This window comes from Macaca thibetana, chromosome X (assembly GCF_024542745.1).
Source record: "Macaca thibetana thibetana isolate TM-01 chromosome X, ASM2454274v1, whole genome shotgun sequence".
NCBI lineage: Eukaryota > Metazoa > Chordata > Mammalia > Primates > Cercopithecidae > Macaca > Macaca thibetana.
Genome location: NC_065598.1, coordinates 38,127,446 through 38,151,607, shown reverse-complemented (window position 1 = coordinate 38,151,607; position 24,162 = coordinate 38,127,446). Strand labels below are relative to the sequence as shown.

The window sequence follows — 24,162 nt, the reverse complement described above, 5'->3', positions numbered from 1 at the left end:
GTTGTTTCGTGTTTGAGTCCTACTCTGCAATTTCTTGCTGCAGAACTTGGGACAAGTTGTTTCTGCTTCAATTTCCTCATCTGCAAATGAAGATAGTATTAGTACCCTTTTCACAAGGTTCTACTAAGGACTGAATGAGGTTAACACACAGCGTGGGGCATATAGTAAGTGTTCAATAGACATTAAGTATCATCATCATCATTTTAGATTATTCCAGAATTTACTTTTCCTCTCTTTCTGGCAACGATGTTTCTAAGAACAAAAGAGCATCAATTTTCATCAACCGAGATGGGAAATGGTGTGAATTTCTTAAGAGATGTTACCAGAGACCTACATCATCTTCCTCAGGAAATGGAAATAGTATAGAAGTAAGATCCCTTTATGACACCACCTCTGCCCCCAAAAGTCTTGCCAAAACCTAACAGAAGAGGCATTTCATAATATTTTTCTATCTTTGAGGGCATCTTGGCCTCAACTAGAAAATCCTTGCACCTAAGGTAAAAAATTCAAACTAGATCTAGGGGTGTGTTTCATTTAAAATTAACTTAAAATTGACTTAATTGACTGGACTAATTAGCTCCTTTCTCTTCCATCCTTCAGGGTTCCAGGTAAAGATATAATTTATTTTCATAGAAGGAAGTTACAAGTCATAGAAGTATTTCCAAGTACACATCTGTATAAGGCAGATTAAAGAAAATAATTTTCAGTGAATTTGTTGGCAGAGGCCATGTTTATTCAAATGGTGTCTATGCAAATTGATGGGGCACTGAAATTCCCAAAAGAGCTGTGGCAATTCAAAAACACATCCACCCCAATCCTCACCAGCTCTTTAAATTTTTCTCAAATTTCCTGCCATAAAATGCACTGAGACCACCACTATTAAAATGCCAAAATTTAAAAATTTATAATCAATGTTTAAAGACTCAGATGGTAAATATTTACTTTCATGTTTGGATTTTTCAAAAATTAAGAAAAGCCATTTTTTAAAAAAATTATTACATCTATGAATAATGCAGAATTCTAGTCCACTGATCATTTGCTATCTAATTTAAAGGGGAAAAATATACCCACCCCTCTTTGACCCAAAGTAATGTGTAAATGGGCAGCACAGGTGAAAAGGTTAGTATTCAAGATTTACCGGCTGGGCACGTTGGCTCACGCCTGTAATCCCAGCACTTTGGGAGGCCGAGGCGGGCGGATCACGAGGTCAGGAGATCGAGACCATCCTGGATAACAGTGAAACCCCGTCTCTACTAAAAATACAAAAAATTAGCCGGGCGTGGTGGCAGCATGCGCCTATAGTCCCAGCTACTCCAGAGGCTGAGGCAGGAGAATGGCGTGAACCTGGGAGGTGGAGCTTGCAGTGAGCCGAGATCGTGCCACTGCACTCCAGCCTGGGCGACACAGTGAGACTCCATCTCAAAAAAAAAAAAAAAAAAAAGAGATTTATCTAGTTCTTGGTACTGTACGTCTGTTCTCACATAGCGCAGAGGTAGAAATGAGCACTGCTCACTTGTCATCACAGATGGGGCATTTCTGACTGACTGTGGTGCTGATCACTGGGGTCTTCTCAAGGCAACTTGGGAGTACAAAGACATCATCTGGATCTATCCCAGATCACATTAAAAAGAGAGTTCTAAAAGTTAAAAGAAAAAATAAGAGGGATTTAAAAAGACATGCAGGCTCCCCAAATGGCCTAAAGGTATACCATGAACATGACATAATCATTACATCAGAATAGTAGAGACGTACACAAAACTACCATATTACACGTATTTGGTCCCCATTTGTATGTGTAGATTTAAAATTACATTATATTGAGGATACTGCTATACTCATAAACAATCTTTACCTGGACATACCAATGTGACATAGTCCTTACCATCAGGACTAACTCTGAGGTTAGATGGAGGTAAAATCAGTCCTATCATAAGAGATAGACATAAACTAAAAAAAAAACTTTTAGACTAATATTTGTTAGGAAGCACCTGTATATTTACCACCCTTTAACCATGTGGGTTGTTGATTTCCAAAAATCATGAATATAAAGATGGCTACAGAACAGAGCAATATATCCACTATATATTTTCTTCTAGAAACAATTACACATTTGGCAATAAATCAAAATCATAAACTTAACAGGGCATGGTAACACTTTTTAGACTACATGAAGGACACAATCATTTTCTAAACTGATTTGGACATTTTGGATTGTAACTTGGCATAAAATAGCTAAATTAAAATGGGGAAATTTAAGTTATCCCTTTTGTTCATTTCTCTTTAACAATATTCTAAATTTTGAAAACATCTCATTCTTCTCAAGCATAACCATAAGAATCCTAAACCTTCCATAGTACAAGATTGTAAACTGGAAGCCAAACTCATTCTGGCTGTAACTATACAATTAGGCCAATTTTAGAGCCCAAAGGGGGAAAAAAAAAAAAAGTCAATACCTTTTAAATGAGAATGGACTGGTTTCCAGAGTCTATAGACAAGATTGTAAAGGCACTCTATCATTGTGGAACAGCAAATACTAAATTGAGCAGAGACTTAAATTGATACAAGTCTGGGTTTCCCCAGAATTGTTTTCTAAAAAGCCCACGAGGAGGCCAAATTCCTGTAAGTTCTACATATACATGCAATGTTAGACATACTTAAGGGGCACTGGAGGCCCTCAGGTCAGAGGAACACGAAGGTGGAACAAGCTGTAGTACTCTTAAATATTTGGCCCTAAGCATCACACCTCCTGTCCCTTTTTCCTAAGAGGAGTGCTCTAAAGTGGTGAGTCTTTTATCGTGTATATGCATCCACATAGATATTGTCTCTCAGAGCAGCTAGGCTCAGTATTTCTGCTTAGCTCTGCTATTCCAAAGCTTTTTCGGAAACACCATAGTGGTTCTCAACACATTTTCTTCCAGTGCTACTCAAAAAGCAACAAGGTGCTAAAGGGTAATCAAGTGAACCATGTGATAATTAGGGATGCAATTTAAGTAATTCAAGTGTATTGTCCCAAATTTAATCAAGATGCTGCTGCTTACAACAACAACAAAGTACACAAACCATGGTGGAAGGTTCTCCATATCGTATCACATCACCGTCTTAATGCTACAGGTCTGTGTTATTCATTGAACTAGCCAGTGGCTACTGAGCACTTGAAATGTGGCTAGAGCAAACCGAGATGTGCTCTCAGTGTGAAATCCACACCAGATTGCAAAGAATATGAAAAATAAAGAATACAAAACATTTCATGCATATTACTTATTTCTTTTTACTTTTTAACGTGGGTACTAGATAATTTAAAATCACTCACAAGGCTCACATACTGTTTCTATTGAACAAAACTACCATAGATTTTATTTAAAAAGAAAACAAAAAAATCAAGGGGGAAAAGCATTTGAAATACACAACATGGTTCTTGACTATATCTATGTTACTTAGGACAGGCCCAAAGACCATCCAAGGCCTCAAACTTACTGGTCATTAAAAATAGCTATAAAAATGCAAAGCCACCTGCACTGCACAAACCTTAATAGACTCCAGTGAATGGCATTCCTTTTAATGATGATGTCATCAAGTCCTCCAAAAACAAATACTTGGTAAATGTGAAATGAAAATCAAGTCAATAAATTGATAAATAACTCAGTTTTCCAAATCCACCAAGGAATGTTCAAGAGGTCAGAGGTGTTAAAAACCATCAGAATACCTAGTTGACAGCTGAATATAAAATAAGGAGCTTTGACATTCAACTCCAATACTGACCTGAGATGAAACAGAAGAATAAGGCAGACAGTGCAATCTTGCATGCAGAGATTTTTATTGTGCTATTCAAGTCAAAATCCATGACATTCATTTGAAAGCCTCCACAGATGGGTACCATACACTCTGCCCACCATGCATAGGTAAGGACTCTTTCCCTGCTCAGTAAAAGAGGACTGGAATTGTTTTCTTCTCTTTTTATTTTTAACAGAATTGCCACCATAAGTGTTCCTAAGACAAAAAAAATCATATTTGCCAAAGTCTTTCCAAAGCCACATTTATAAATAGGTCCTCACCCATAGATGTGATCCTGGAGTCATTTGCATACCTTGCTTGGGACTTACAGGACGCCCCTGGGAGTCCACTTACCAACACAGCTCCCATGCCCCACAGCAGGCATTGTGGAGGGGGGTATAAAAAGAGTACTTGGCATTAATGCCAATGGACTCCTATTTCTGGACATTGCCCAGGAGAAGACAATACGATCTAGAACTCTGCATCTGAAAAGCCTGTTCTAGACAGCAGGGAAGTACACCTTCATCCAAGGGAGTTCAGAGAGACAGCCCAGTGCAAGCCACTTGAAGTTAGGCTGACTTGCTTCCCATATTCATGTCCAGAGGGCTCTCAGCAGGTGATCTGAAAGAAAGAGCTATAGAGTCCTACTGTGGCCACCAGAGGACTTAGCAAGGGCTGGGTGGAGGGCACTGCCCTCTAGAGGAGGCATGCATTATTACCAGTTTAGGGTCTGTACTCTGTGCCATCGTATGTCAGATACATATGTATCTGGTGCCATCCCCTCACAAGGGGCAAAAACCACTCAGTCAAATTGAGTATGCTTTCAAAAAGTATACTAGAGATAAAATAATTTTTAAGAGACTTTTTTTTTAAACCATAGGATTTGAGTCACTTTAGCTTTGGCAGGGGTTTGAGACAACTATGCAGACTTTACATGGTAATCTGGCCCCAACATTCCTCAATGTGGCTCTCATGATCTTGACTGGGCTTACTCACATGCCTGGGGACTAGCTACCCGGCAGCCTATCTATGCTGAAAAAGGGTGTTGGACTAGTACACACATTCACACCTACCTCCATATTTTAAGTTTATTGTTTACAAAATGCTTTCGAAAGTATTACCTCACTAACCTAACAGTCTGAAAAGTGTTAGCATCTCCATTTACATATGCAGAAACTAAGGCCAAGAGGGTAAGTGGATCAGTTTCCTCTGAGGGGGCTCTGAGTGCCCACTGCCAATCCATCAGATGCCTACTGGAACCTAATGCTTCTGCCAGCCAACCACCACACCGGCTTAACTTACAAGTCATCCTTGCTCATCCCTCAACGTAAATTCTTCCAGCCATAGTCTCTTCAATTTTTCTCTTTATCTATTTTCCCAATGTGTGATAAATTGCAAAAAATGCCCCACTTCCCCACCCCTTCTTACATCCCTACCCTTTGCTATATAATTTTGTGACTTTGAAACTTAGCTATGTGACTTTCTTGGACAAATTAGATGTTAGCAAAAGTGACCTGACCCAAGCAGAAGACTGAAGAGCACTTAAGCAATTCTGCTTGCTTTCATTCTTGTCTCTGTCTTTACTATGATAAGGCCACATCCAGGCTAGTCCATTGGTCCCAGAAGAAAGATGAGATACACACAAAGCAGAGCCAAGTTACCCCAGCCAAAGCCAGTATAGATTAGCTGACAGCTAGGTAACCCCTAGACATGTATGTAAGTTCAACCAAGACCATTAGAGCCACCTAGGCACCCCCCCCCACCCAATCTGACTCCAGAAACATGCACAATAAACTTATTATTGAATGCTCTCAAGGATTTATGGTTTCTGTGCAGCATTAATGTGGCAAGGGACAACCGGAACTTACTGCAACACTCTACACACCTACCCAAAGTCTTCCCATTGTTACTCAGTTCTTTCGTTGAAAAATAAACTCCTCTCTTCTGAATGTGCCTTTCACTTCCCAGCCCTCTCTGGAACCCAGATCTCCTCTGAGGGTACTGTGTCTTCTGTGGCCCTTTCTCCTACACCCAACACACTCATTGCCAGGAGGCAGGGTTAACATCTTTCTCATGCCCCAGTGCAACTTCCAGATCACTGCCTTTTCACTCTCGAATAGTCATCCTGCTCTCCTGATGCTCAGACCATCTGGCTATACCATATACCATACTCTATCACTTCCTATTAATGTCAAGTACCAATCTCTTTATATTTTTAAAGACTGACAGCTGGTTGATGGTTATACTGTATTCCATGTCCTATTATCCAGGGTGACTTCTTGCCCTTAGCGTCTCAGTCCTGAAGTATTCCCAATGGCAATGATCTTCACCTTCATTCCATGTCTGCCACCTACTCCCATAGCCAGAACATAAAATTTGTCAGAACCTGAAAGTACTTCCAGAATAGTATATCTAAAATCCCACTCTTTGACCATAGCCCTCTCATTTTTCCAGCTGTCACTTCTTTAGTGCCACTATATTTATTTTTCAGTCATTTATTCAAAGCCTGCCCTGTCCCAGGCACAATGCCAAGCACTGAAGAAATAGCAGTGAACAAGAAACAGTCTTTGCAGTGACAAATTCACATGATTCCCATCCTCAATAGATTCCTGGCATTGTCTGTAATTTTCTCCTTTGGATCTCTTTTCCATTCTCCATAAGATAATGTTTTTCAAAACACTATCTCCTTAAACTACTTACTTGGTCCCACGAAGTTCCCACAGATGACTTATGTCTTATACATCACAAAGAAAATTGAAGCTATCAGAAAGAAAATTGCCTCATACTTCTAAAATTTTCATGTATACACACTTGTTTCATCCTCCTTCCCAATTCTCAAAATCAAAAATGTATCTTGTTCAAAACTAATGCTTTCACTTGTGCTCTGGATCACATCTCCTGGCATCTCTATTGTTTTCCCCTCTCCATTGGGTCATTAATACACAGTATTTATCTTCAGGTAGGGCTAGCTGCTCAAACAGATAAACCCTCAAGTCTCTCCCTTAACATATTCTTCTTGTTCACATAGAATTACACTGTGAGTATTTGGAAGGGAGCCATCCAAAGATGGTCCTCAGTTGTAGCCAACAGATGGGGAAAGAATGGAAGATCACCCAGGGAGGCAACGCTTGGAGGTGGCATACGTTACTTCACGTTACTTCTGCTTTCCTTATCAACTAGAACCCAGCCACCTGACCACACCTAACTCTGAGGGAGGCTGAGAAAGGTAGTCTAGCTGTGTGCCTAGGAAGAAGATGGAATGGGGTTTGGTGACTCCTACTAGACTTTGCCTCAGTAGTTAAGAAAAGGAGTTTTAAAGTCAGAAAGACCAGGGTTCAAATCTCAGGCCTGCAATTACTGGGTGGGTGGTGGTGAGCTGATCTTAGGATTTAGACAGATTAAGGGAGACAATAATAAGAACCTCCTAAGCTCAACAGGGTGGGAAATGTATCTGCTCCATGCCTTGGTAACTGGCTAGATACATGTTGCTAGTGCTCAAGAGTCAAAAAAAGTATACTGTTCACAGGCAAGCAGAACTATTTTTCATCTTTATATCTTCCATAAACAAGTAAAAGATATGGAAAATTCCAAAGGTGTCTGGTCTCTTCCAGAAAACAAAAAAGTAGGACAGACCTCTGCAAACTGCTTTCAAGAATTCATTGTAGAAACTCTCAAACCTTAGTTGTATATTAAAAATCATCTGGGGAGCTTTAAAAAATCCTGATTCCTGGGTCACACCCCAAACCAATTAAATTAGATTATCTGGGGGTGAAACCCAGGCATGAATATTCCTTAAGCCCCAGGTGATACCAATGTACTGTCAAGGTTGAGAACTACCACCTTAGAGGATTGAACGTTCAATATTGTATTTTTGCTTTCTAATTCAAGGGAGCAAGATACAGAAAGATTAAATACACTACTTATAATTGGGCAAGACAATTCTGCCTTGATTATTTGTTTCTTCTTGACTTAAACCTTTAGGCTCTAGTTACTATTTCTAGGCAATGTTTCTTAGCTCAGAGAACATTAATAACTAAAACCTATTTCTTCAGTGACCCGTAAGGTTACTGAGCACAGCTAACCTTACTAAGAGAAGTCAACATTCATTAGTCAAAAAACAGAGAAGTCTCTCAACTGTTAACATAAATAATTTAACAACCTAAAAATAAATACAATAATTGTCCTTCCATAGTACCTTTCATCACGAACCTGGTTTTCAGGGTCTCCACAGACGTGTGTGGTCAGAACCAATCTGGCAGCAACATTTCCTCCAGCCGGTAGGCATAATACAGCTTTACAGTGTGAAGCTTTAAATAACAACATTTTGATGGCTGATGGGGCGGGGGTCATAGCTTACTAGGTAGATAACAGAAATGCTGAAAGGCAAATTATGTCTAATATATTATTTGGTTGTGCCTCTTGCCTGGAGCCAGCCTAGGCTATCCATCTTTATAAATGACTACACTGTATGGCTCTGAAACAAATGAAAACAAAACAAAACAAAAAACACTCAAAAGTTCTCAGTTATTTGCCAAGATAATAAGAATCCATGCATCCCAAGTGTGACCTTCGGTCTGTTTCCTCATCCTTAAAATAAGCACAGTGGATGAAAATGTGGGTTGTGTTTCAGTTCTAACACTGAGATACACTTATTTCTCCTCCTTGTGACTCTACCAAAGGCACTGGGGAGTGTGGGAGGGTCCATGGAGAAGTATCTAGAGCATAATTTAGGAAATAAAAAAGTGGGGGCTTCAGGAAGGGTGCAGCTGTGGGCAGAACTGGTTTTTGTTTTGTTTCAAGGAAAGAAAAATCTGTTCAGTTTGAGGGCATATTGAGTTTGGGATATCAATATAGAGATGGCCATGGAAAATGAGTCCAGATTTCAGGAGAAAGTCAGAGTTTTCAGGATTGAGCTATTAGGTTGGTGCGAAAGTTAGTGAGGTTCTTGCCGTTACTTTAATGTCATGAGATGGCATGAGGTCACCAAACGAGTATAGAGGAAAGAGCCACAGACTGAGACCTGGAACCCACCCTGCATTAAGGGACTAGGGAGAGAGTAAGAACTAGTAAAGGAGGCTGAGAAAGAGCAACCAGTGAGATAGAAGGATAGCCAAGAGAAGGAGGTGCTTTGGAAGCCAGGTGGAGAGAAACTCCCAGAACGCACAGTGAGCTTTCAACTTCTCAGTGATTGAAGTTTAATCCTCTTCATGATTATTGGGGGCAATGGAAGCTGAGTTCCAGGAAGGTCTTTGATCGTACTACATGGCATTAGCTTCAGTGCTTGCCCTGTCATTCAAAAAGAAAGCCAAATTTCTCAGAAACCAAAGGGTCTGCTAGTAATGCTTACAAATAGGAGTAAATAAAACTGACAATGATCACACTTCGGTGTTAACAAAGTGCTGCCTCCCATGGGCTCTCCTCGGATCTCCACAACTTCCCTGTGAGATGAGAAGGGTTAGCTTCAACTGTACAAAACAACAAACTACAAATCAATCAAGATTTAAGACCAACCATCTAGATTGTAGAAAAGCCATAGAACTTAGGTCTTCTGACCTCAAATCTTCGGTTCCATCTTCCATACCATATTACTTGTTATGTAAATGAGGAGAAACCCAGCTTCTTATTCTCTTCAGTGAGCAAGGCTATCCCAAACAAAGAGAAATACGCACACAACTAATATTTGCATATTATTTTGCAGATCACGCTAGCATGTGATCAACATCAGAAAAATAGGGGAAAGAACCAAGTCTGAACTAAACAAGTTATAGAAACCAAGATTAAAGACAGGCATGAGAACTAGGACTGCTTTTCTTTGCCTCACCATGGGCTTACTTAACATTCTACTGAAGGTAAATTGCCAACATGGTACTCAATCCCTCCACCTTCCCAAGTAGGACCCAATTCTGAACTAATGCAAGATACGGCATACCAGTCAGAATCCTAACTAAAGTTACAGCTTCTTTTTTTCTTTTTCTTTAAAGACAGGGTCTCACTCTGTGGCCCAACCTTGAGTGCAGTGGTGCAATCACAGCTTACTGCAGCTCAGAACTCCTGGGCTCAAGCAATCCTCCCAACTCACCCATCCAAGTAACTGGGATTGCAGGCACATGCTGCCATGCCCTGCTACTTTTAAAAAGCTTTTATAGAGACAGGGGTCTCACTATGTTGCCCAGACTGTCTCAAATTCCTGACTTCAAGCTACCTTCCTGCCTTGGCCTCCCAAAGGCATGAGCCACTGCACCTGGCCCAAAGTTACAGCTTCTTATTTAGAGCCAAGGATATTCAGTTATTCTGAGCCTTTCAGTCCCAGTCAAATCAAAGAAAGCATCGATCCTAGAACTAAGCATGAAACATTTCAAGTTATTTTAACTAACTAACTTCAGGACCAATCACAAATATACTGTGGGGTCTGGCCAAGGCGTGGCAACTTGAAATTTTTCTGACTCACTTCAGGGATCCAGAAGCAGAGTACTACATTAAATCAGTAGTTTTTGCCTTTATAAATTAGTTTAGATATTTGTGGATTATTAGTCATAAAAAGTCAAATGGTAGATTGTAAATGCAAAAGTTACTTACATACAGCATACCCTGGATTAAAATTCTGCATCTGCATCTGTTTCTGAAGTCAGCCTCACTAGAGAAAGTAATTATAGTACATCAGCAAAACTAAGTGGGACAGGTCACCACAATCACATCAGTTTGGATGCTATGTTTCTGAAATGCAAGTGATAGCAATTATTCCCTCTTTCTGATCAGGAAGCCAGTGCATTTTTATTTATTTATTTCTGAAAGATCACAAATGAATGTAATACAAAATTTAAAAGATACAAAGGGATATATGGTAAAAAAAAAAAAATCTTCTTAGGGAAAAGAATGGGAAAATATGCTTAAATTAGGAAAATCTGAATAGCTTCATTTTTGGTTTGGAGCACATACTTCCTTATTTTTCTTTATTTCACTTCCAAATGTAAGTTTATAAAACTTCTGTATTTATTACTATCTGCAACCCCAAAATAAGATGATTTGTACAATACAGGAGAGCCCCTAATCATAAAAATTCATTCTTAAGTTATATACAATTTTACAGTTTTGTCAGAGTATGCTCTGTGTTGGCAACCCATGAACACAAAACCGAGAATGTCAATACTGTGGATGTCACAGAGCTGCTCAGATTTTCAATCTAATTTAGGAATGAAGGGTTATGAATCTAAAATGACAATATGTCCTGCCTGCTAAACAAGCTCCTATCCTCCATACAACTATCAGCCCCCTTAAGGCTTCTGTGATTAAAATAAGCAGCAAAGCATCATTTAGAGACAATGCAAAGGCCTTTCCTGTAGCTCTTGAGAGAGACTCAAGACTGAGCCATGCCTTAGCTAATAAACACTGATAACCTATGCCATTTCAGGTGCCATTTGGAGTCTAAACAAGGTGAGAGCATGAACAATATCACCTGCAAAGAACACTTGCTGGGCTCTTTTAAGCAGCACCAAGTACTCAAAGAAGAGTGAATGCAACAAGGGCAGCATCCCAAATTCCATAGCAGGGCAGACTCCGATGCTATGGGGGCCCCGGTGTGAGTGGGGCCCAAACAGCTGGCGTGGCTGCTGCCTCCCAGTCAAGCAGGAGGCCTGAGATATCCCAGGGGCAGCAGTGGCCACCACCTGGACACTCTTATCACTTAGGCTCTTGAGGCTAGCAAAAATAGTACATTTCTTGGCTGTCTGAGATTTTTCAGTGCATGGTAACTTGCCATTTGCAGCAACATTGGCAGGTCCTAAGATATGAGCTCAGGACAAAGACAAGATAGGGATGAAATCCTTAGCAAGACACAGGTGCCAAAGTGCAATGTCTTCAAAGACACAGCTTCACCGCCAAGAAGAAAAGCCATCCAGCTTCCACTATAACACAACTACTTTGTTCCACAGTCTGTGCCACCCAGATGCCTCCCCACCACCCACAGAGAGACCACCAACTCCCAATCCTATACAGCCAGGATCTGTGCCCATTGTCCAATGAAGCCCCTAAACCTAACACAGCATCTCACAGAGAATCAGATGAAGGAAAATGTCTGCCCTGTAAACTGCTGAACTCACTGAGCAAAGGAATTAACATGAAGACTCTCCTAGCTAGTATGAAATGGTACCACTCTCAAGGTAGCTCAGCGACTAGCTGAGAAGCCAGATGGTTTGAGTAAAAGATTTGTGGAGGAATGAACCTTCCTTACTCTCCCACTCTCTCTCAGACACAAAAGTTCCCGCTGGAAAGCAAATCAGAGGGGAAATTATGCCGCATGCACCCTGACTTGACAGTAACTTCCAAATACACGCTATCAAGAACACCCACCCAACCATCTGTCTGTCTGTGATCCCTTTGCTTATTCGGAATACACAGAGAAAAAGCCCAATAAAAAGGAAGTCATCTGGCTGACAGTCTGGGGGCTTTCTGAACTTCCCCATCCTCCGGAAATGCACAAGCCAGGTCTGCTGTTCTATCCAGAGAGGAACAGCATTTGATGGAGATGAATAGTGGCTGACAGTTAAAGATCAGTAAGAAAGTAAATGTATAATGGATTGTGAACTTAACGAGTTCTGACTTCCCTAACATGCTCACTGAAGTCTCTGTACTCCTGATGATTTACAATTCAAGCTTCCTGTTCTAGTCTGTACCACTCTATGGTCCTTCCCAGTGATGGCCTGATTCCCTCCATCTTCCTTCCTCCACCTTCCTGAGGTTCACTGCACCAACAACTTCCAAGGTTCATTCTTCCTCCATTACAAACACCTTCCTTAATCTGCCCAAAATATTTTTAAATCGTTGTATGGCTTAAGTCTCCATCATTTTGTCCTTCTGACATGAACAGACAAATAGTAAAAATGTAAAATGAGGCTGTTTTTCCCATTAGTCAATCTTTCCCTGTCCCTTCCAATCCCCACAACAAAGAAAACTATCGCCCATCTGATCAAATGGATGGGTAAGCCTCACAAGATGAGGGCTGATTTCCCTAAATCAGAAGAGAGGCTCAGAGCAGAAGGAGTATTCTAAATAAAGAGAGCAGCATACAAATAATGAACCAGTGTTGCTCAAAGTGTGGCATGAAGTCTTCCTGCTTGACCAAAGCTTTGGTCAAGGTACCACTCTCAAGGTAGCTCAAAATGCAGATTTCTGAATACAACATGAGACCTACCGAACCAGTCTTTCCAGGGTGCATAAAATGCAAAACTCTGTGTTGCCTGTAGAGCACATCCCTCTAGGTTATCAGGTTCTAAGCTCTCACTGCTTTTGAGGTATTTTGCAACTTCGTAAGTTGTAGGCAACTGGAAGATATTAAAAACTCTGTCATTGTCTGGTTTTGCCTGACGTCCCTCCCCATTTAGGGGAAAAAACTAGTTTTGCTTCCATTTGCAATTCTATTCCTTTACTCAACATAAATTTGTGCTTTTTGACTTTTTCCCTTTGAACTGCTTATAACTTCTGCCAGGTTCCCTCACGTGAGTAAAATGAAATCTTTAAAACATGTTCATCCTTATCTGTATGAAAGTAATGATTTTGCCTTTTCTGAATATTATCTTTTAACAGAGGTAGGCCCAGGAATCTCTATTTGCAAAAGATGATTCTTCAGCACAGGAAAGTAGGAAAATCAGCACTCTCTGGCCGAATGCAACCAGCCAGGCTCTTTGTAGATCAAGTTTTCTTGGAATACAGCCACGGACACTGGCTGCTTTCGAGCTGCAGTGGAGTAGTTGTGACAGAGACCCTGTGCCCTGCAAAACCTAAAATACTATCTTGTCCTTTAAAGACAAATTCTGCCAACCCCTGCTTTACTGGAATAGCTTTCAAAGTTGATATTTATCAAGGAAATCTTTTAGTCACTGCAAGGCAATTGTGGATAAGCTGGCCATGCCACGGAAAGCTCAGTGGAAATACTGACGCTGAGTATGGTACTAGCACTCAAAGGTGAGAGGAGGTTCACAGGGGCTCAGGGAAATTGCAAAGTGGCTCTGAGGAAAAATACATTTTGTGTAGCAAGAATAGCCCACCTCAGTAAGCTATGGAAAGTGCTTCATACATTCATTCAGCAAGCACTTATGGAGAATCTACCGCCACCTATAGCAGGCAATGGGTACTCCATAGATCGAGCTTGTCCAACCCACCTTATCTTGTGGTTGTTCTGTTTTGTGCTTAGGCTTTTAGCAGCCTGAAGCCATGGTTTTTAAGTTTTTGTCTTTAGTGATGAGTGGAAAAGAGGGATGAGGAAGGGGCTTTGCTGGCCAACCAGAAACAAAAACTAAGAATCCATGACTGTATTCTTGCCCTTGGACACCCCTGCCGTAGATGAATGAGGCAGGAACTCTGCCCTGCAGATGACCACGATTCAGATCATCATTATCAACCACGCCTGTGTAGTGGATAAGGTATAGCCGTTGAGAGAGAGGCTCTGGAGACAGTCTTTGTGGATTTAAAGCCCAGCTCCACCACTTACTAGCTGTATAACCTTGGGCACACTCTCTGTGCCTCAGTTTTCTCATCCGTAAAGTGGAGATATTAATATAGTACCTACCTTAGAGAGTTGTTGTGAGGCTTTGGTGAGTTAATACACGTAAAACTCTTAGAACAGAAGCTAACAAGTACTAAACGCTGTCAATTAGGGCTATGACTATAATCAGAACCTGCAATTACACGCCACTTGCTGCAGTAGGTCTCTAATGTACATTCCCTCTAAACCTTATAAGAGCTACGCAAGCTGCAAATTATCCCCATTTAATGATGCAGAAACAGGCCCAGAGAGGTCAATGACTTTTCCAAGAATGCAAGGTAGAGATAGGATTGAAACCTAGATCTGACTCTGAAGTCCAGTTTTCTTTCCAATCATTTTCCCTTGTGCAAGGTTGTCTAGAGTAATGGTGACCTCAAAATCACAGGTCTGCCTTCACGAGGTCTTCTACATTTCTTATGGGATTCAAAATCTAGCTTTGGAATAGCAGATTTTTCTACTATGAGACACCTAAATATTTCTCTTTAGGCAAGAATGGAAGAAATGATATCCTTATGATGAAAAAGTGTTAAAAATAAAATATTTTAACACTTTAAGCATTTTATTTCTCTCAAAATACTCATGGGATATGTTACTCATCATTTTCTTCTCTAGGTAAAAGGTCTAGTTAAATTTGAAAACCAATATAGTAATGCAGTGTATGGAGTGTCCTTATAATGTTCTTTTAAAAAAAAAATCTTGAGAGGACATTAAAAGGCCCTGAATGTGCATTTTAAAGGAGCTGCAAGTGGTCCAGTGCTCTTTCAATCCCTTTAAATGAAAAGGGTTCTCTCTGTAGAAATTAAAAATAATTTGACTTGAGACACTGTATGAAAATGGAACCCCAGCTCATTTCAGGTTTCATAGGCAGAGGCAGGCTGATATTACTTTGCATTGGGGAAAAAAAGCTTATTTTCAGCTATGTGTAAGTATTTTATATTACATTCTTGTAGGAGAAGCTATAGTTACAGAAAAGAATATAAACAGAATCTTGTACTTAACTAAGCAACCATGCTTAGAAAGCTCACTGAAGCTGAAACATGTTATAAAAATAACACCCCTCAACACTCGAGAGGAAAAAAGATTTCATTGTTTAGCAATATTTCTAATACTCTAATATTCAAATCCACCCAGCCCATACTTAAGGCTATAGGCAATTCTTTAATGCTGAAAACAAAGTTTTTGATACATAATTTGGTCTGAACAATTTGGTTTGACAAAGGTTTACCAAAAAAAAGAATAATTAAATCTGTAAAGACTCTACAGCTCCCATTGATGGCTGGGCTGTATCCATTTTGCAAATCAATGGCTTCATACTGTTGCAAAAAAAGCAAAGCTCTCAATAGGGAAATGTGGTGCTGGTGCTCATGACACTGAATGGGTAATGAGTTACCTAGCCTTGTAGCCATATAGAAAATAAGTCCTTCATTACTGCACAATATCACCCATAAGACACACATTCTACTGGGTGGGCCAGAAAACCATGCATTCTTTGTTCTCCAGATAGACGGCACAACGGTGCCCATGAATGACCTTCAGCCACACACCAAGCTAGCAGGGAGGCGGGAGTCCCTGCAGCTGGGGAAAGCAGGTGCTTCTCATGCTTTGTGGGTGCCCCATTCACTTTGTAAAAGCCCAATCAAGGTTACACAACTCAAAACATGTCAGAATAGTTTTCTCCTTCAAAGTCCAGTTAACTCATAGAGATCTTAATAGGATTCACAGGCATTATTTCAACTCAGCCCCTGGTGGACGGGAAGAACTGGACTGGGTAAAAACTTTCACAGGGTTTCAAAACCCAAATCTTGGACTGCATTCAGATCCCAGCACTGCCACTTTTTAGCAGTGACCTTGGATGCACTGCTTAATCTGAGTTTCAACTTGTCTTTTGTAAACTAAGGATAATATCCATTCCTACTTGCATCTCTACACATGAAAAGAACTCAACAACAGTACCTGGCACAAAGGTGTTCCATAAATGCTCAGAAGCCTTGGGCTTCGAATAGTCAAAAACGTACCGGATTCAATAATGTAAAAAAGAAACAACAGTTCTGCCTTTCAGGTTAAGTCAGTGGAAATACATACATCTAATTTCACTCTCTTGAAACACCATAAAAACCACATCAAGGGATTGTGTTTTAAAAGACAAACTCAGGAAAACAGGAGATGGGACAATAGGAACAACATTTTGGAAGCTCCAAAGCAGACAGATGAGTGGTAACCAACTCAGCAGGCAAGGGAAAAAGATAAAAACAAAACAAAAAACCTCAAACTAGCAGTGAGCAAAGCTGAAAATGGGCACAAGGCTTCTCTGGAACTGGGGGACAAGGGGGTCTCAAACGTGCAGAGGCTGGAAAGGAAGGCATCTGAGAAACTGTTACGTCTAGCTCCCCTTTCCATTCCACAGAGGGACTGCACTTTCCCCAGCCAGGAAAATATCCAGAGGATTATTTCCTAAAAAGGGTAAAACACAGGGTACCTATCCTGGGAGGCATAGTCGGGTCATGAGTATTCTAATGAAAATAGGGTCATTAAGTGACCAGATACACGCTGAACCCTGAATGCAGAGAGACTACCCTCAAGTCTTCTTTCCCCAAGAAGCTCCCACACTAAACACTAGACCTACCCCTCCTGCAGGAGACTTCAAGGCTTCTCTAGGGCATCTAATGACCCAAGGTGAAAGACCTAAAGATATTGTCATAGGCATTTCCCAACAAATGCCCAACCCAGGTCACTCTATAGTGAAAAAAAAATTCAACAAGCTCCACCAACCTGCTTAGCTTCGCAGCAGCTTTCTAGTTCCCAAGAAACCAAGGATTACCAGACATCTGAGAAAAGCCTCTACCAAGGAAGACAGATCAAAATAAGCAAACAAAAGAGCACTGGGAACAGAGACTATACACCTAGGAGAAACATTAAGCAAATATATATCAATGATATCCTTGGAGACCTAAGATACTACGTCCATAGAATTAAAAAATGATTTTTTAACCCAGAAAATTAAAGAACTGAAACAAACATTTTTGGAATTGAAAATTATTATGAGAAATCAAAAATAAGAAGATATTACCCCCAAATTAGAGCAAATACGAAGAGATGAAAAATAGGAGAAAACAGAAAATCAGATAACTGTTACGGAGATTCCAGCTCCTGAGTGTTAGTTGCAGAATGAAAAGAAAAATGGAGAATAAATGTTTCAAAAATAATTTCCCAAAACTGAAGAATTGAGGTGTCAGAATGAAATGGCACATAGTATGTCATACAATGCCCAGCATAGTGGATGAAAACAAACCCATGTCACGGCCCATTAGTGTGACATTTCAGATACCTGGGGACAAAAAGACTTTATAAACTTGTAGAGAGAAAAAGAAATCAGGTCCTAAGTATCCTATCAGGAATCAGAATGGCTTCATACTTCTCTACAGCCATAGTAGAAATAGAAGACAACAGATCAATGTATTAATTTTCCTTTAGAGCTTTGAATTCTACTCCCAAACTCCCATGAAGTATGATAGTAAAATAGACATTTTCAGGTATGCAAGGCCTTGAAAAATTTACCTCCCTTGTACCCTTTCTCACAAAGTTACTGGAAGTGCTCCACTAAAACCAGCAAGCAAAACAGAAGATATAAAAAGAAAAGAAGCTCTAACTCAGGAGAGAGGCCAAGGGAAGCTCCGGATGACAGCTGTGTACTAAAAGAAGACAACCAGTCCAGATTGGTGCAATGTGACTCAAGAGAGGGGCACACTGAGAACTTTCATCGCAAGACGCCTGCTGCCGTTAAACCTGCCGTTAAAACAATGATGGGGTGAGCTGGATGCAGCTTCTTCTGTTTTGCTCTTCCTGGCATGGGCTGAGGAGATTCCTGCTCTTCTCCACTGCCTGAACCAGCAAAGGACTCATTTCACTCCAAGGCAGCCTTCTGAGAACTGGAGGCAGGCATCAAAGAGCTGGAGAGCAGGAAACGCAGAGCAGCCTGTGCCCTCACCACACTCCTCCTGCTAGGCGCCCAGTACCAGTCCCACACTACAGTGTTGTCAAATGTCCTGCCTATCAGGAGCCCCATTTTTCCTCAGATTCACTCGTGGCCTTGCCCACCAACTTCCCCACAATAAGCTGTGAAAGCAGAAGCCAGATTTCTCCCAGAGACCTGGTGGGCTTACCTTCTCTTGGGACTTTCATCAAACAAAACCAATGTCTCTCTTTCCTTGCACAGCTAGGTTTGTATTTGCTGCTTGGTTTTCAAAACCATACAATATATTGTTTAGGGATACATACAGAACGCTGGCTGCTAAAAAGGTAAGGAAGAAAACGAGTGACAAGTCAGGGGAGTGCTTATCTCCGGAGGTTATGCTACTGGGAAAGGGAACAGAGGAAGGGTCTTTAAGGAGCTATTTTCCCATTTCTTAAACTGGGGGTGTGGGCCCATGAGTATTTTAAAATCATTCTTTATATTGTACCTATATCTACTAAACATTCTTTTGTATTTACAATACATTTTGCAATTTACAAGATGATTTGGGTCACAGATTATGTTACAAAGAGTACAAGAATCTATACCATTTGTCTCTGTTGTTCCCCATAACAGCAGTGGACAGTGTCTGTTCCCACCATCATGATCCTTTAATATGGCCCAAGACAGCAGTCACAGAAAAGCAATTCTAGAAGACACTTCATAGCAGGAACAAATGGAAACAAGACCCTCTGTAATTACCTTTCATATACAGCCTTGAGAAATGCCCTAATGCTCCTCAACTAGTGGGGATTCCTGCAAGCTCACAGGCTTCTGAGAGAAACTGAAGGGTCTAGCCAAAAGAGATTGTTCTCACCATTTCCCCAATGTGACTGAGTCTTGTTCGAACAAACTGGCAATTCCAAAATAAATACCCCAGACAACAGGTTCACTTTCCCAGCATGATTCAGATGAAGCAGCAGAAATGTTTATGGTTAACTACTGACCCTTGTTTGGTCGATTTCCTTAAACACTATGTATGGTATGCGCATACCACCATGACTAAAAGTCACTTTTCTTGAAAGGCATCTTGCTATTCAATTTCACGAAGCTGCTCCAACAGAAAAACTCTTTCGAAATTCTCATGTGCTGAATATTTTCCTTCCGTGTCTAGTCAAAGAAAGAAAGAAGTCACTCTACAGCATTCACAGAGGACTGAAGATGCTGCAGCCCAAGTCTCATGCTGTTTAGCCATCTGGCTGACACACGGCCTGTCTTCCCTATCCACCGATTTTCTCTTACCTCTTTCGGACTTCAACTCAAAATTCAGATGCAGACAATTGAAAGCAACTGGGCACTGATTTGAGTAAGAGCATTATATTCCACTCACCTGACTAATAAACTGAAACAGCTGGCTATGTTACATGAACACCAATGGATTTATACTTTGACTTTTCTAAAATATCACTGGAAACGGCATCTTCAGAAAGAACAATTTTTCTCAGACTTAAATTGCCTCCACTTGAAGAAGACTGCTCCATTGTGAATAGGCTCACCTCTTAGAAGACTCAGTGAAGTGTTCTCAAGACATGGCCGCAGTACTTTTTCCTCAGATGTTTCTGATAAAGTATTGGCCATCGATAATGACTCTTCTCCCCAGATTAGAGCTTCTCAACCGTGGCTGCACACTGGAATCACCTGGGGAGCTTTAAAAACTACTGGTGCTTGGGTCCCACCTTCCAAGAATGATTTACTAGGTCAGGGATGTGGTCTGGGTTGAGTTTGGAAAGCTCCCCCAGGTGATTTTAATGCACAGTCAAAGGTAAGAACTATGGTCTATTAGAGAATAATAGTGACCAGTTTCCTCCTGTCAAAAATATAAGCTAACATTTCCTAAAAACCATCACTGCTGTAACAGTGTTTATGTTTATATATGCCATGCAGCACAGCTAAGTAATTAAGAGCACAGAATCTTGAGTTAAGCTACCTGGGTTTGACTGCTGGCTTTGCCACTCACTGGCTGAGTGATCCTGAACAACTTATATAACTGCTCTGTGCCTCAGTTTCCTTATCTGTGAAATGGGCTAATATGAGTACCCATAGCTCACAAAATGGTGGGTAATTAATTAGTTGATATTTATAGAATGCTGAAAACAATGGATATGACACAGAACATGCCTCAGTAATGTTTGTTGGATAGTCAAGCCAGTTTCTGTCAAGAACCCCAAATAATACAGAATCACATACGACTTTCTTTGGAATGCCAATCACACATTTTTAGTACAAAAATCTCTCAGATTTTTTGTACTACCTCTTATTTTTATAATGGAACTTTATCCAGCTCTGGCCAAAGGGGCATTCTTGAGGGCCAAGAGGGAAATTTAACATAACCTAGCGACATTCTTTATTGCTGGGTCCAATCCTTTTTCCATCATTTCAGACATCCATGTCATTGTTAATAATCTGGTGTGAAATCTGAGCACTATATTTGCAGGAATTGGCAAGAACAGCTTTAGAATTCCAAGTTTTTTATTTTCAAATGAGTATGTAACTGTCTCACCTAGAAGATAAAGGAATATTTTTTTCCAAGAGTTCTCTGTAGCCTTGTAGGAGATAGAGGACCTTGGATTTTTCTTACTTTAATTACATATATATAATTATATAATTATATAAAATTATATAAATATATATAAATTATATAAATATATAATTATATAAAAATATATATATATGCTGTATGCCAAGCACCATGCACAGAAATTTATTGATTCAAAAAATATTTAAAACAGGAGATCAAAACTGAATGCAGTCCTGAACTGTGAAAACAGACACTTGGCTGCACAAGCTTTACAACTACACAGATAAATATGAAATAGTATTTGAGGAAAAATAGTTTCATACATGTAGCTCCTAAACACAGAGGAAGCCTGATGGTGAACATTTCAGAGTCTCTCTATCTTCCACTAATAATAGACCCGATTTCTTATCAAGGCAGTGCAAAAATGCTGCAGAAAGCTTGTGTGAAGAGAGACAGCTCCAAATCATATTCCGCAACACCACTTCAAATACATTCAGCTTGCTAATGCTTTCATTCAAAAACCAACACTTAAATTCTCTAATGTCATGAAATCGCTTCTTAAAAATAATGAAAGCTCATTTTGAAACATGCAGATTACTCATCAGACACTGCTGAGAGAGTGTGTAAACAGGCTCATTTCTACAGGGCAATTTGGTACTATGTATTAAAAGCATTTACAGTGTTTATCCTCTAACACGGATTTATCCTTAGGAAGTAATGAACACTCATGTGAAAAATGTACGTGCAAGCAAGGTCATCATAACACTGCTTAATAGCAAAAAAGAGCACTGATTACTTAGAGGGTGGTATATTCATACAACGGGGTCCTGTGGCATAGCAAAATATTGAGTGAAATGGGAAAATATCTGCGATAATGTTATCAGGAAAAGGTGGTTAAGTTATTTGGATAGCAGGACTCCATTTTTGTGGAAAATAAGGATATTAATCACTGAAAAAATGTATGGAATGATGCACAGCAAAATGTTAAAGGAAGTTATCTTTGATTAATGGGATTGTGGGAAATTTTCTTTCAGGCAGTAATTTTTAATTATTCAATTATGTATGGCTGGCACAATAAAATAGCTAAAATTTTCAAAATAAAATGTAATAAAGATATATTAAATAATACTATATATATAAAATGAGGAAGGGGAACAGACCACTTTTCAACTTTCCCACATTTTTCAAGAGTTGTCTAAAATAAGTTCAGTAATGGCACCAAGGAAAGTTAACACATAGTTCTTATCTACTAAGAAATGGCCAGAAAACAAAGGCAGCGGAACTGAACATTTTAAAACCAAATACTGTCCTCTGAAGTGAGGGCTACCCATATTGGATTGGAGTCAGCAGTCAAGTGTTTTAAAACCTTAGGTTCTCAAGACCCTAACTTTGGTATATGCTAACAGTTCAGTCTCACTTTTTTTTTCTTTCAAAAAAAAATATATTTTTTTTTTTGGCGGGGGGGGGGGGTGCTTTCTGGTAAAAACCGGAAAGCCTGCTAGACAAATTCTAAAAGAGCTGTAACACTACTTTTTTTTTTTTTTAAATCTTTAAACAGCATCTCAAGAACTCTTCTGGAAGTGTGAATTGCCCAAAGGAAACAGATGTTTAAAGGAACTGAAAGCTTAAGTGTCCCCAATTTACTTCGACTTATTTCTTACAACACTCCCACCTCCCTCCCCTCTGCTTTATTTCTCCAGTTCCCCCATATTTCCTAAAGGCTGGGGTCCTTCCCTACCAGGGACCACGCTAAATCAGGAAAGATTCAAGGGAATCTAGGCTTTGGGGGTGCCCGGGAAACAGAAAGATAGCTTTGAAGCCATTCAATACTCATTTGGTAATCTTAATTCGAACTCAGAATTGGTTCTTTTCTTTCCCACCATTTTTTTTTTTTTTTTCCTCAAGGCTAAAACTAGACCAGAGAGCAGTCTTTTTGCACACACTAAACATAGCCATGTTTTGGTTTCTGCAGGATCAGGAAGAAGGTGAGTCCTGAAAATGGTTGGGCAAGTTCAATCGTCAGTGCTCACCTCTGGTCTCACACAGATGCCTCTGATGTCAGAATATGAAATCACAGACTTACAGAAAATTAGAGTTGAAAGTGGCTTTCTAAATATGATAGATGAATGCTACGAAAAGTGTGCCTACTGGTCTAGCAGCAGCAGTACTGCTTGGGTGCTTGTTAGAATTGCAGACGCTCCAGTCCCACCACAGGTTCACTCAATTAGCAGCTCTGAGCGTGGGGTCTGGGGTACCTGCATGTTTACTAGCTCTCCAGGTGCTTGAGGCTCACCTAAGTGAAAACTACTATTATAGAGTAAGAAGCTGAAGCACAGTGAGAGTATCATAGAGTGTCTTTTGTCTTCACGAAACGAGAGAGAGGAAAAAAAAGCAGTGAGACATCTAAATAAAGCTACACTGTTTTTCTGTTTCAAGATCTGCAATGCTGTACCCGCAGGTCTCTGGATTATCTTTCATTCCTAGTTGTCTTTTCGTGTTTACATCACTTCCCTTGGAGAAAGTGTGGCAACCATTACAGAGCAGCCCAATGCAGTCTCTGGAGCATGAAGGAGCGTTTAATTCAAACTCTTTTTACAAATCACTAGATTAATGAAATTCATCATACATGCGAGTTCTGGGGTATCGACTGCATGCAAATCATATCTAACAAGCTAAGCGCAGACTTCTAAAGTAGTTCCCAGAAAATCAGAGCAGCAAATGCTAGAATAGGAACGTGACTATACATTAATGTAAAAGAAGAACTGGAGTCCCTTATCTTATTTTCTCAGGCTGTCCTTCTCCACATCCACACCATGACTCAGAGAGGAGCTCTGAAATGTAGGGAGTTCTAGTTCGCAAAAAAATTTACGTTTCCAAAAGATCATTTCTAAATCCTTTGTTTGAAAGCTGGACACATTTCCTCATTAAACAATGTTATAAGTGGTCTTAAATGTCCAATCAAAACAGATTTATAATAAAATTGGCATTATAAAAAATCTAATCATTTAAAAATACTTACACTGGAAAAAAAGTTCAAGCTCCAATTTATGTGCAACTTCACAAAGGGAGCCCCATTAGGTATGGGAGTCACAACAGTAGCTTCTGGTGATGCAGAAATGCTGGGGGTGGATGTCTGGTGTTGCATTCATCACTTCCAGGTTGTAAATCACCAATATTATGGACTTAGGATTCAGGATCCCAAGACGAAAGATCAATTTACTACATCAGCTACTATCCTAGAAAACTCTGACCTAATACCTTAAAGAAGGCTGTAGCTCTGGCTCGTCTGGGTACCAAGACCAAAGTCAACTGATGTCTTACCTTTCT

At 40.1% G+C, this 24,162-nt stretch overlaps 2 protein-coding genes and 1 non-coding gene across 3 annotated transcripts in view; 1 reads left to right on the top strand and 2 right to left on the bottom strand.

The window, feature by feature from the left end:
- Window positions 1–24,162, top strand: part of DYNLT3 (dynein light chain Tctex-type 3) — a 752,500-nt gene that overhangs the window by 62,312 nt on the left and 666,026 nt on the right. The window lies entirely within an intron of this gene.
- TSPAN7 (tetraspanin 7) overlaps window positions 1–24,162 on the bottom strand; it is a 118,432-nt gene that overhangs the window by 52,192 nt on the left and 42,078 nt on the right. The window lies entirely within an intron of this gene.
- On the bottom strand, window positions 22,303–22,364 carry LOC126947006 (U7 small nuclear RNA). Its single transcript, XR_007722861.1, has one exon. It is a non-coding gene; the product is annotated as a U7 small nuclear RNA (small nuclear RNA).